Source organism: Peromyscus californicus, unplaced genomic scaffold (genome assembly GCF_007827085.1).
Source record: "Peromyscus californicus insignis strain IS unplaced genomic scaffold, ASM782708v3 Scaffold_23__1_contigs__length_62951481, whole genome shotgun sequence".
Lineage (NCBI taxonomy): Eukaryota > Metazoa > Chordata > Mammalia > Rodentia > Cricetidae > Peromyscus > Peromyscus californicus.
In genome coordinates, this window is record NW_026294534.1 from 23387178 (window position 1) to 23401393 (window position 14216).

Sequence of the window (14216 nt, forward strand, 5' to 3'; positions counted from 1 at the left end):
CAGATAAAATTCCATGCCTTCTCTACTGATGTCCTTGACTTGGAAATGTATAGCGGCTTCTAGAGGAAGCTGGGAGGAAAGCCTATGGTGTCTGCTTTCACGAATCCTTCAGTCATGAGTCACCACCATCCCTGCTTTTAGATTTCCAGTGAAGCTGTTATCACGGACTGAGAGTGTTAGTCACCATCAGAATATTAAAGGATAGCTCAGAAGAATAAAAGGAGAGTCACCTTCAAAATATTCATTTATAACAAGCCCTGATGTAACTTTGCGCTATATATCAAACAAGCTATATATAATAATCTCCATATCATATGACACGTATATGTAGCCTCCATGTAAGAATTTTTCTATAATTTTCTTTTTAAACCGTGTCTATGGATTTGGACAAGATTTGGGGAATAATTATTTCTCATTCAAAATGCTCTTCCAACATAAACTTAACTGATTAAACTATGATTATCTCCCTTGCCAAATTAGAAGTTGGAGTATTTATAAGTCCTCCTCTTTTTTTTTTTTTTTTAACCAAACCCAACAATATTATTTGAAATCCCATTTCATCTTAAAGCGCTCCAGGGGCAGGAGGCAGCATCTGGAGAGATGTGGACTGGGAAGAGCTTGAATGTGGGAAATAGCCCCAGCTTTGCCTTTGGGAAAATCATGACCTACTCAGGCTCCAGTTTCCTCAGTCAGACGAGATATAGTTGCATCAAAGTCTTCGAGGTCTCAGAGGCAGAAGATTTCCACCAAGTCTGTAGAGTGGGATCACAAGGAGCTTTGAAAGGTGATTAAGTCCTTGAAGTAAGGAATGGTTAAGTCCTGAAAGCTTATCATAGACAGGACTTAGCTAAAGTTATCAGGCTTATGAAACAGTAGCTCTGAATGGGCAAGTTAAATTTAGATTTTTGATAAATCACGAATAAAACGTTAGTGTGAATATATACCAAGGATTTATCTGACAACCCTAGACATATTAGGAAGCTGACATTTGTTTGTAGAAACAATGATCCAGCCTCTATGGTAGGAATTTTAATAAAGAGTGTAAAGTGGTGGGGGTATGTGTTTCAATAGTTTTCCCTATTTCCTTTCCCCCGATCTTTATCAGTCTTAACTGAAACTTGTATTTATCATCCGGCTGGAACTGTTACATCATGAGGTGCTTCATGCTGTAAGGGGATCTCAGTTGAAATAGCTTAAACCAAAAGGAAGTATAGGGCTTACTCAACAGAAGGCCTGCAGCAAAGGAGTCATAAAAGACTCCTTTATTGTTCTGTGGGGACATCTCCAAGATGTTCATTTCAGCTTTTGGAGTTTTTCATTTTTTTGGTTCTGAAGTGGTTAGATTATGCATTCTTATATATGTTTTCAAATAAAAGACAGACACATCTTATAGGTAACCTGTCTTTCTGAGGGGAAGACATGTCTTTCCGAGGCATTTTTTTCCTAGTGGACTCCTAGAAATCATTAGGTGAACCATATTACACGGCTGCACCCTCGCTAAAGACAGGCTGCAACAGAGGTTTCGAATGTTTTTGTCTGTTGCTGAAGGAGGCAGCGTCAGTAAGTTTTGGAAGAAGCATAGGGAAATGATTGTGAGAACAACTGTGTGTCACAGTTGCCATATTTAAGGAAGGAAGTCCCTTTTTGATGAAGAGTACCAATCATGATGATTGATTCTTAGCTGATGGAGCACTGAAAAAAAAAAAGTGAGGAATATTTCTCCCCCCCTCCCCTCCTTTTGGGGGAGGGTGTAGTTCTTTTGAAGGACTTTACACACTGGACTCTCACCAAAAACAGGAAGAGAGCCACGTCAACCTTAACATAGCCTTTTGCCATGCTATCATTTTTTTTTTTTCAGAGTGCTTAGAGATAAGAAGAGGAAAATGTGAAGAATCTTCATCCAGAATAGGGCATAGGAGCTGGGAAGATGGCTCAGCTGGCCTGGAAAAAGACTTGAGTTTAGCCCTCAGAACCTACATGAGATAGCCAGGCAAGGTGGTACACATTTGTACTTCCATCACTGGCAGGTGGAGACAGGTGGATCCCTGGGGCTTGTTGGTCAGCCAGGCTAGCCTACCATGTGAATCTGAGAGACCCTGTTCTAAAAAGCAATGTGTATGGCACTTGAGGGTGGTCCTCTAGCTTCCACATGCACCGGGACACACAAACACACAAAGAGTAAGGCACAGTCCTGCTGAGGAGGCACACACACAGAAATGTCAAAAAAAAAGAAAAAAAAAAAAAAAAAGCTGGTAGAATAATTTCATGGCGAGGCTTTTCCCCTTTCAGGATTCATCCCAATGTTGCTGCCTTCTTATGTACACCATTAGCAGAAAGGAAATAGAAACAATAACTTTCTTTTGATACCAAGGACTGCTCAGGTGTGCCTCACACTTGGTTTCAGCTCCAGCTTCTGTGATCAGGGAAAGCAGGGCAATGTGCTGCAGTGTGGAATGCTTAATTAGCCTCATGACCTATGAAACATCTTTGACTTGATCGTCACATGATTTGACATGCTTTTGTTTATCACGTAACAGGGTATGTACGCTCTTTCAAAGCACTCAGAAGACACAAGTAGTCAAACATATTCCCGAAAGCTTATATGGAATTCCAAGTGGCATACCCAATATGTCTACAGTGCCACATGTGGAGAGAAACTAGTGAACAGCTTTAGTATGCTAGACACAATGTTGGATGTCTGACATCTTGGACTTATTTAATCTCAAAACAACTTACTGAGTTAATTTTTTTTTTTTAGGCTGTTCATTCAGGGTCATATAATCTAATGGACATCAGCAACAGAAGTAGTTTTGCCAAAGATTATGTCTGTATGGGAACATATGTAGATGTTTGGCAAATACTTGATAGATTTCCCCCCGCCCACACACACACACCCCTGTCTCTCTTAAGCTGTATCTTTGTCTTCTGAAACACAATTTCTGCTTCAGGTTGAATTTTTAAACCTGATTCTTAGGCCCCAAACAGAGCTCATGATTATTAGTAAGACAGTCAATCAGAGATATTAAGAATGAGTTGTCTACTTTCTGTTGCCCCTGGCAAGGAGAGACACATTCTTTGCAATTCATGCCATTGCACATTTCAAACACAGTAGGTCACTCTTTAATTACTGTCAGGGAGAGTGGCCAAACTTCCCTTCCTCCTTTGGGTGATAATGATAGAACAGTGAAGAAGTCTCTGGATACATAGGAGTTAGCAGTGCCTACTACAACACCCCTGGGGAATGAGAGCAGGTCCTTCTTCGGTCCTTCGATGGAAGAAGGGCCAGCTTGAGAAGACACATGACTTTTGAGCATTCCTATCTGAACCCAGTAAACTCAAAATGTAGCACAGAACAGATCAGCTATCTTGAGCTGTGTGTTTGCTCTTGAGGAAACCCTCCACAAGAGGATTTGCAGTGGTCACTGGAAGCGAAAGGGTTGGGTGTGGAGGAAGTCCAACTCAGAGGATGAAGAAGAAATCAGAGTGATGGACTTCAGTCAGCTCTAGAAAAAAGCGTGGAAGAAAGGATTTAAAGGTGAACACTAGGATTTAAAAAATGCTGCATGAAAATTCTCTTTCTAGATGTGTGTTTTAATTCTAATTTGTTAGTTTATGGTAGATAAGTCACTTGATCATGTGTTCAAAAATTACGTATCATTATATATTCAATGCTTGTTGGTTAAAAACTGTAAATATGCTTTTAGACAACAGAATGAAACAGAACTGCAAATTGTGACATAGGATGGGAAATGCCACCAGAAATGAAAGAAATCAGAACAAATACTGATGTTTCCATTCTTTATTTTCACTCATAAATGTCCAAATAACCACAAGGTCTCAGCCACTTGTTCTGTAAGTTACCAGTCAGGGTGAAGGCCTTTAAAAATCTTGCTCACTTAAAAAAAAAAGGTCTGTATTTTTTCCACAGTTAATGATGTGCAAAGAGCCTGTGAGAAATGTGTTTTTCAATAGGACCAATAATTACAGGGGATATTTAAAAAGTATGCTGTTGGTCTTTAAATTAAAAAATCTGAGGCTAAGAGCTTAGATTTCAGTTTTGTTACCCCCAAAGAGATAGCTTCAGATTACAAGAGTGTTTAAAAAGCTCAGCACACCCCTCCAGGAATGTAATTTTAAACTAACCTTTACTCAGAAAAAATGTATTTTAAAATCTTACCTGACTCAGAGGAAAACTCTCAGTGATGATTCTTTGGCTGGGAGATCTGTTTACCACTCCCAGGATTTCTGCTGTTCCCCACATCTTGGCTGTGACAAATTCTGTGTGAATTCAGAGCTGGGCAGGGTACCACCAAATCACCCAAACTCTCTAGCGTTTCCTACAATCACAAACCAGGCAGCCACAGGGCAGGCCTGCCAGTCCTTGCCATTGGTGGCGAGTGAAGGCAGATAATTCAGTCTGGTCATGAGTTTCCTAGGATTTCTCTTGGGAGGAAAGTCCCTCTGGTCTGAGGCATAGATCCTTGAGAATGTAGAAATTAGGCTCCCTGTCTGGTTAGTGAAGGGGTCATGTTGGTATGTGGAACTGAAGGGACAGTTTCCTTCCTGCCTTGTGAAGCCAGGAAGAGGTTAACTCAAAATCTTGGAAACATGGAAAGATTTTCAATGACCACTCCAGGGTTGCTCTTGTAAAGACACATACAGATTCCAAATGAATTTTTAGCATAAACAGCTGATATAGACCAGTTTGTTAGACATCCTTATAGAAGTCCTTAGTCTGTCCATTCAAAACATAACCAGGAATCCTATGTGAAAGGACTGTGAGGATCATTCAGTCCAACATGTCTTGACTGCTAGGTCATATCCCTTGAGCCCATTCAATACCTCACTATTCTTCCAAAAGTATCTTTTGCTCTTACTTTCCGACCTCTTTATCACCAAGTTTCTCAAATGGTGTGTGAATCATTCTCTTTGCTCTTTTATATATTGGGAGCAAATCTCTGCCATTTAAGAAATGGAAACCATAGGGCTGGCTTTCCTATTATAATAAGGGCTTTGTAGACAACTAGCTTACTTTTTCTGTGTAGCATAAAGTAAGCCATATTAAATCTCTTGAGAATTATGGTAAAAGGCTTTGCTAACTCAACTCTTTCTGCATCAATGGTCTTCTTTAAATTTTAATTCTTGTGTCTCACTCTCCATGTTCCGTTTTGCTTTCCTGAGGTAGAGTCTCATATAGCTCAAGCTGGCCTCAAACTCACTTTATGGTCAGTATTGGCCTTGAACTCTTGAACCTTCTGCCTGTACCTCCTGGGTGTTGGGATTATTGGCATCCACCATCATATAAACTCCATGTATACTCAGAGTATACCTGGTTAAGAATTTGATCTGTGCTTGTATCATTTCTATTCAGGGTTTTTCTCTGATATCTTCTGTGCATTTCTGGATCATACATTATCCATATAATGCAAACATCTCACAGTGTTCCCTAATGGAATTTTATGTATGTATATATAATGAAACCATTTTTAATTTTATATAGCTATGCAGGCAGCTTCTGATTTGTAATGCTTCTAGAAAACCTGACAATATTATCTGGAGACTTTCTCATTACACATCTTAAACAGGAGAACTGGTAGGAATTAAATATGCTAGAATTATATTCAATAACATTTAAATTTCCCAGTGCTTTAATTTATAAACAATACCTACTACCCTTCAGTGAGAGGTAGAGATTAATCCCACTGAGGTGCCCTTTCTCTGAGTCAGCCAACATGGATGAGACTTAAGAGCAGCAGAACTCAAACCCTAGAACATACCCTGGTCAAAATACCACTGGGTATATAAATTGTGTTGATAGAAAATTTTCTGGTTGCTGAAAGAACCTTTAGGGAATCAGGAAAACTTACTGTGATTGACTTTAGGATCATAAGAAATTATAGCATCAGGATTCTTCACCAAGAGAAAAGTCATTAAATTTAAGGAAATGAGGAAGGCAATACACACCTATGACCCCAGTATGTGGGAGGTGGAGATGATGGGAGAGCAGCCTGGGCGATGTAATACACCCTTTCAGAAAACCAACTGAACAAAATCAGTTACATGGTTATTAATACTTGTCCTTCTCTGGCTCTTAGTAAAGCTCTTCTACATACAGCGCTCTGGGACAGTTACTTTTGCCTCATTTTGACAATACAACTGACAGAAACAAAGGAATATAGATTTATTTTGCTCACCATTTCAGAGGGTTCAATGCATGGTTACTTAACTTGATCATTGGAAGTATATCATGGTGGAGGAGCTCGAGGCAGAGGAGAGCAGTTGACCGACAAGAAAGCAGAGTGAAGGGGAATGCTGATGTCCTTGCCCTCTCCTTCCATGTGGGCCTCAGCCCATGAAGTAATGCTGCCTACATCAGGGGGCGGGGGTCTTCTGGTCTCAGTCACCCCTCTGTAGACATGCTGTCCCAGACATACCAGAGGTATGCCTCACTGCTCTGTGGGCTTCCAAATCCAGTCAAGTAACTAATGAAGATCAGCTATCTTAGGCTGCTTTGAGAGAAAAGACACAGAGAGCCCAGATACAGAGGCTTGCTGCTGTAGCAAAACCTGGGGATGAGGCACTAGTTTGAAGTTCTTTTTTGCCTGCCATTGTTTGAAGCTTAGAACAGCAGGTGGCCTGGGACTTGGAAGGGAGGGAAAGGAAGGGGAGGGTGGCATGTGATGTGGAAGGGAAGGGGAAGGGGAGAAGAGGAGGGGAGAGGAGGAGGAGGAGGTTAGGGGAGGGGAGGGAAGGGAAAACAGGGATAGATCTCCCCTTACATGAGCCCGGGGAAGGGAATTTGTGTTATTTAGAAAACCTTGGGTCCAAATTCCAGAGATTAGTTTGTGAACTCACAACAGTTGGTTAGTTCGTTTCAAAATCAGCTTCAGCCGGGCGGTGGTGGCTCACGCCTTTAATCCCAGCACTCGGGAGGCAGAGCCAGGCGGATCTCTGTGAGTTCGAGGCCAGCATGGGCTACCACGTGAGTCCCAGGAAAGGCGCAAAGCTACGCAGAGAAACCCTGTCTCGAAAAACCAAAAAAAAAAAAATCAGCTTCAGTGAAGTATTACTGGCGAGTAATTTGCTGCGTTCACTGAATATGCACAGCTCTGCATATGTCTATGAGATCACTGCTACAGCAAAATAAAGACTATTTTTAACCCCCCGGGGGTTTATATTTTCTTGACTCCTCTCTATTGCCATTGGCGCCTTTGCTTTGAATCACAGAACAGCTTTCCTGTTAGAACCTTATCGTAGTGACTGGGTTTTATAGAAACGGGACCGCAGTCTTCACTACAGGCTTCTTGGACAAAACACAAAATGATCTTGGTGGTAGTTCATTTTGTTCTATATGCTAGAAGTTTGTTTCTTTTTTTTTTTGTCTAATAATATTCCACTATTTATCTATTACCTGTTGGAGCATCTGGTCTACTTCCAATTTTTGCTAATTGTGCATAAAACTGCTATGGAGTATTTCCAGGTTCTGTTATTGTGCATGAAGCTAATATAAATATTTGTGTACAAGTCATTGCATGAACATATGTTTCTGTTTCCCTTGTATAAACACTTAGAATGGAATGTCTGGTTCATATGTTTTTAACTTTTTAAGAAACCAAGAGCTTCTCTTCTAAGTGATGATGCCATCTTCCTTTCCAGCAGGGCTCCTGTTGCCTAACAGCCTCATTAACATTTTGTAATTCCCATCATTTTAATTATGGTCACAATAATGGATAGTCACTGGCTTATCATTATAGTTTTAATTCCCACTTTGCTGATGAACAACGTGCTTCATGTATTTCTAGGCCATCACTTACCTTCACTGTTGAGGTGTCTGTTTGAGTTGATTGTCTGTTTTGATTGGATTCTCTCTCCTTCTCGTCCTCCCGCCTTTCCTTTGGTGGTATATTGGAGACAGGGTGTCACATAGTTCACGCTGCTCTCAAACTCACCATAGAACTAAGGATGACCTGTCTTTCCCTCCCAAGTGCTGGAGTTCTCGGCAGGCACCACACCATGCCCAGCTGGGTTGTTTGCTTCCTTATATATTCTGAATGCGAGTCCTTTGTTGAGTATATCCATTGTGAACACCTTTTTACACTTCATGGGCTGTCTGTTCATGCTTCACAATCAGTCTCTTAGAAAGGAAAAAAATATAATTTTGGTAAATTGGTAATTTCCTTTATAAGGCATTGTGTGTGTGTGTGTGTGTGTGTGTGTGTGTGTGTGTGTGTGTGTGTGTGTTCTATTTCAGAAGCCTTGCTAAAACCTAATAATAGAATTTTCATCCTCGTTTTCCTCTAGAAATTTTATTACTTATACTTGTATTTAGTCTATGATAATTCTGAGATGGTCGTTCTATGTATTTCGAGACACTGAAAGATATTCTTTTAAAAATACGTGGCTATCAAAAATCATTTCATGCCATGGTTTGAATGTGACATTTTCTCCCTGAATCTCATGTTGACATTTAATCTCTATTATGGGGTGTAAACTTTTACACCCCACAATAAGATGACTGTCATCTCAGAAGTCTAAGGCACAGGCACTTATAGGGCAGTTTCAAAGCTAAGACCCGCAAAACGGTGTGCCTCGAGCAACCAGGACTCCACAAACTGCCTACAGAAGAAGTTCTCAAATCCAGAGTGTGGTACGTGGGCACATGCAGAGCAACTGTGGGTCTGGGCCCTGGAGTAACAGCACATGCTACCGGGTTACAGCTGCAGCATCTAGAACACATACAGATTTGGGAGGAGGTGTGGAGATCCCATCCCAGGGTATTGCTCTGGTAGCACCTTCCTGGAACTTATGCATCAGCATCTTTCTCACTGAGGTTGGTGGCAAGGATGCATTTTATGACATCATTGGCAAAAGATGATGATATTATCTGCCTCGGAAGCAAACCACTGGGGACCATGGTGGCACCCTCTCTGTGGCTGATAACCTCTTTGTTCCTAGCCATCCCCAGACATGTTAGCATCTCCCCAGCAATCCTTTGTATGTGGCTATTTGGGAGTTTGCTCACTTTGTGTTGCCTTTTTTTTTTTTTAATGGACCCTCCCAAGGCCATATTTGTTTGCAGACAGCTGCCTTTTGTTTTCTGGAGAGAGATGAAGATTGGCGTCTCCTGATTCTGCCACCCTGTTGATGCCACTGTGTTTCTTCCCTGCTGTCATCCTGATTTTATATTTCTGCTCTCCAGAACCGTGACACCATCAATTTCTACTGTCTGAAGCCAACCAGCTTGTGACACTTTGTCATAACAGTCATAAAACTCTGAAACATAAAATACTGAACTAAACCTTACATTTCGGTACAAGATAAGATGCTATACACACACGATCTATTGCATAGTGCTGCTGTTATAGCTGGACCCTTGGAAGGAAACCCATCTTTCTTCCCAATCATTAGGAGTGCTTCAGATCTAACTCAGCTTACTTCCTACACCTAAGAGGGCAGGCTGTTTGTCCCCCCTACAAAAATGATTTCTTGTAAACACCAATAAGGGTTGTTCTGAAGAGTTTTTTTTTTTTTTTTTAAAAAAAACAAACCTATGTTTTTGGAAAAGAGCATATTTACTTAAAAATGTGTCGAAGTGGTTTTCCTTAGACATATAAGACATGACATTTCTCTTCCCCCTAGGCATACAGTGACTCAAGAAACCAAAGCTTGTAATGTACTATACAACCCATATATCTGGCACCTGAAACCCATCTACACTGATTCCCCCAAATCAGATAGAACCCAGGTAGATCAACATCCTTTAAGAAGCATAAAAGCTCGTACAAGTTTTGGCTTTATTACTGGTAACTAACAGTGAGGATGGTAACAAGACTTTAGGGCCTTTCAAAGCCATAAACTGAGCTCGAGAATTTTGATTCATAGCTGGATACAAAATACGGTGTGAATGTAGATTAGCAGGTGGTCCCTTCAGGTCCCACCACCCCTCACACTTCCCCCATAGTTATTCACAGCTCGTTTTCCCTCCCTGGTTTCTAGGTGAGGGTTTAGAGCGCTAGGCTATTTGGGTTTTGAATTCAGGAAGGAATGCAGTGAAATTTTTGGCACTTTCTACTGAGTGATTTACGTGATGCTTCCACTGGGCCATTTGTTTTATGCATGTGTGACAGGACCAGGGCTGGGCTTCTGCTTCAGAGACATTCATTTCAGGTTTGCATTTGCTGGCCCTTCTGGACCCTGGAACCTTAACATTTGGATGAAAAACATCCTTCCCCGAGAGGCTGCTCTAGTGCACTTTGAGAGAAAGACTGACTGTTTTCATTGGGGGGAATCGTGAAGAAGGAAGGAGCCGAGTGTGGATTTTCAGACTGGCAGCTACGATCGCTTAGAAATAGCCTGGAAATTTCTTTCAGGGCCATGATCTATGAAGACCGAAATATTAAAACCCAGTTCACCCAAGGCCTCCAAAGAACGGTGAACTCTACTCAGGCTCCTGTTTTAAAGTTTCTCTCTGATGCAATCTGGTGACTAATAGCTTGACCCGTTCAGAACATGAAAACTGTCCTTGTCGAGCAGAAGGAAGGAAGGACTGTAAGTATCTCCAAGTTACCCTGAGAACGGCGGTACTGGAGCGGAAATCCTCATGGAACACTTGTCACATCCACTAGTGACAACCTGGCTGAGGCACAAAGAAAGATTTCAGGTGGCATCCTACAGGTGTAAGGTCAGAGTCATTTCCCAGTGATTTAGTCAGGCATAGTCTATCCAGTGTACTTCCACGCTGGGAATAAGATAACATGGTCTCAATCCTTCATTGTTAATTGGGAACCCTGTGAGAAGGGTCAAGCTCAAAGCACATATTAAAAAAAAAATTCAGAACACCTGCAGTAACAGGGTTCATGTCTGGAAGCATGGATTTTCAAAAATAACACGCAAGTACTGTGTCTGGCTCCTTTTTATCTTTTGTAATCTAGGGTTATAAAGTGATTTTGTGGTAGTCATTTATCTTGTATAGTACTATGGGGAGGAGAGCCATGGGAACCCACTTCTGTCATTGAAGAGGTAAGTTAAGTCTGGGCTCTCTCTGAATGGGCATTGCATTAACTGGAATCCATGTAGCAGACAGAGGGCACGCTGAAAAACTTAACAAAGGGAGTTCAATGACCAGGGCGAAGAGATCATCAAGGGATGCCTAAGTGCTCTGGAGTAGCAAAAGTAGAGCCTGTTATTATTACTGACCTTGGAAAGAGTGGCCAGGCAGAGAACTGGAGTGATGGAGGGGGTGGCTTTTGCTATAGAGGGTCAACTCTGTTACAGCAGCTAGAAGGCAGCAAGACAGTAGGAGCAGAATCCCTGAGCCCCTTCCTCTTCCCATTCTGGTCTCTTGCCTGTGCCCCACTATACCCTAGAGTCATAAGGAATGCTAGGCAAAGATGTCCTGGTGGTGCTGTCTATATAAAGCATCCTTCTTAGGAGAGAGCATTTGGGGCTGTGCAGGAAGCAGCAAATAATAGAGGGCACGATCACCTAAATGCAGAAGAAAGTCCTCTTTTGTGAAAGACTATAGGACCACAGGTTACCTTCAGCATGAACTCCTTTTGTTCTGTTGAGGGTCACTCTCGGATGCTCCATCTCTTCCTTAGCATGCACATCCACCCTGGGAACTGCACTAATATAGGGCAGACAGCTAGTCCTTGCTGAGGTAGGAAGAATAATGAAGAGATTTGTTGCCAGAAATACACAGGACTTGAAATAAACCTTGGTATGAAGGTATGGCTTCTATAAAGAAGTGTGCTAATTTACAGAAAAGTCAGGCTGTGTTGCAAAGGGAAAATAACCAAGAGGATGGGAGCTGTCAGGCTGGAAACAAGGGCTTCCTCCAGGTTCCTGTAGGACAAATGGCTTGTAGCATGCCTGCCTAATATAGAAGGCTCTCTCAGCCTTGTCAGCATGATGAAGAACAATGATGTGTGAGGGTAGGAAGCAGGACGTGACCTTGGTACCTGATACAGTGGTTGTTATAGCCCAGGAGGATGTCCCAGATGCAATAAACAAATACCCAAATACCCAGATTGGTACAGCCAGTATCCTCCTATAGCCAGAAGAAATGCCACCATGAACTGTGAGCTGATCCCAATCTACTTTCCTCATTCTGCATGTGTATCACAAGCTTGGGAAGTAGCCTCTTGTCTCAGCTTTAAAAAGCCTACTACTTGGATATGTAGATAAAACACAGAGAAAACAAGAAAGCGAGTCAAAACGGTATTATATCCCAGGGGATCTCTGGACTAGAGAGATGTCTTGATTGATGAAGGTAGCTGTGGAAAGTTCATAGCAACTAGCATCTGAACTGAGGAGAGGAGGATGAAGTGATAAGTGATGAGATGATAAGAATATCAGCAAAGCTTCCCTGCGTTGGAAATACATATGGCACAAGGACAGAGTGATGCCACTCATTTGACTGGAGAAGAGGGCATGAACACGTGTGGACGGAGAGAGGCAGGAGGGTAGAAATGTTTAAAGAAAGCCACTGCCATTTTGTGTGCCAGAAACATTGCATGCAAACTATAGGTAAAGAGGAAAGTAAGGGAACTGCTCGCTGGGGAGGAGTTTAGACACGTAAGGATGGGAAGCTACACAATAGAGTTACAACTGAGCAAATGGAAGAACAAGATGAATCAAGAGATACCGTTAGGGGAAAAGGCCTTGCTGAGTCAGGCATAGGGGCGTATGTCTGTAATTCCAGCACTCCGGGTCCTAAGCTCCAGGCAAGCCTGGGTTATACAGCAAGACACTGTCTCAAATATAGATGTACTTGCCAACTGGAGGGCTGGATCGGGAGAAGAAATCAGTGATGAATATGACTCTGAAAATGATGATGCTCTAAAGAAACAGCAGGGGGTGGTGACTGATAATGGTGGAATAAGGATGATGATGAGTATAGGCTTTAAATGCCTAAGAAGCAACTCACCCCCAAGTCCTCTTCAAGCTAATCCTGCACCTGCCTTCAAGAGAGCATTCTTTGACTTTGCTGATTGTCCTTTTCCTCAAGCCCCCCAAACCAAGACTCACCGTTAGCAATTTTCTCTATTATCCCTCAAATTAATCGGGCCCGAAATTCTATTATTTTTCCCACCAATCCTACCCTCTGTAGAGCAGCTCATCATTATTTTTAGCCAGGAATCAGCAGTAAGCTCCCAAATGATGTCCTATATCCCTTCAGTTACTTCCCACATCGAAGCCAGGAAGCACTTTCTAAATTAATAATCGGATCCCACCATCAGCTAATTACATACTCTCCTTAACTATCTTTATTAAGGATAAAGTCTTAACAGAACACAATCCTTTCACAATAGCCATCTTTTGCATCCTCTGCATCACATTCCATCTCCTAATTGTGTTGAGCTATGTACGTTTTCTTGCTTGTATCATTCTTTGTTCAATCCTAGTCTTGCATAGGACTGAACCTTCATCTGGGATGACTTCTTCATTCCTGTTGCACAAGCCTTCACTCATATCTCCACTCACAACATCAAATTCTCTTTCCCGCAGGGAGCCTTCGCTGGCTTCTCGAGACCAGGTTGCTGTTACTTCTTCTTTTCCCTCAGGTTGTATCCCTGTCTCAAATAAACTGCTTATTTAGCCAACACCCATTCCAGACCTATGTGCTCAACTACTGAAAAAAACCTCTTTGTGTGAATGAATACATAAAATAAATGTAAACATGGTTGTATTGATATTTAAATCAATCTGACCATTGAATACTTACTGTTAGCCATGCTCTACCCTGGGGTAGGGAATATGATGATGACTATGCCCCCATATACAAGGAATATGCAAATTAGCATCACAGAGTCAGTGATAAATCAGTACCTACATCACCTATGAAACAATCAGTGATATAAGACAATCAAAAGAGTGTAGTGACAAACATCTTTACCTCAAACTCAGATTGAAGTTCAAATTCACTCTCTAATTATTTATTGTATATTTCTTTTCTTAATCGCTTTGGGTAACTTTATACGTAAGCACTATATATCACTTCCACCCTTCCCACCCTGATACAACTCCTCCCATGCTCCATCCCTCGCAAATTCATATTCTTTAATTGTTGTTGTATGTGTATATATATGTGTGTGTGTGTGTGTATACACACACACACACACACACACACACACACACACACACACACACACACACACACAACTTACTGAGTTCATTTATCCTTGCTTGTATTGTACATGTGCCCAGGGCTGACC

The 14216-nt window shown here is 41.7% G+C and overlaps 1 long non-coding RNA gene across 1 annotated transcript in view; it reads right to left on the reverse strand.

The window, feature by feature from the left end:
• Positions 1-7856: 7856 nt before the first annotated feature.
• The window catches only part of LOC128119377 (uncharacterized), a 130975-nt gene continuing 124615 nt past the window's right edge, over positions 7857-14216 (reverse strand). The window contains exon 4 of the long non-coding RNA XR_008221521.1: positions 7857-8134. This is a non-coding gene — a long non-coding RNA (uncharacterized LOC128119377). The remainder of the gene's footprint in view (positions 8135-14216) is intronic.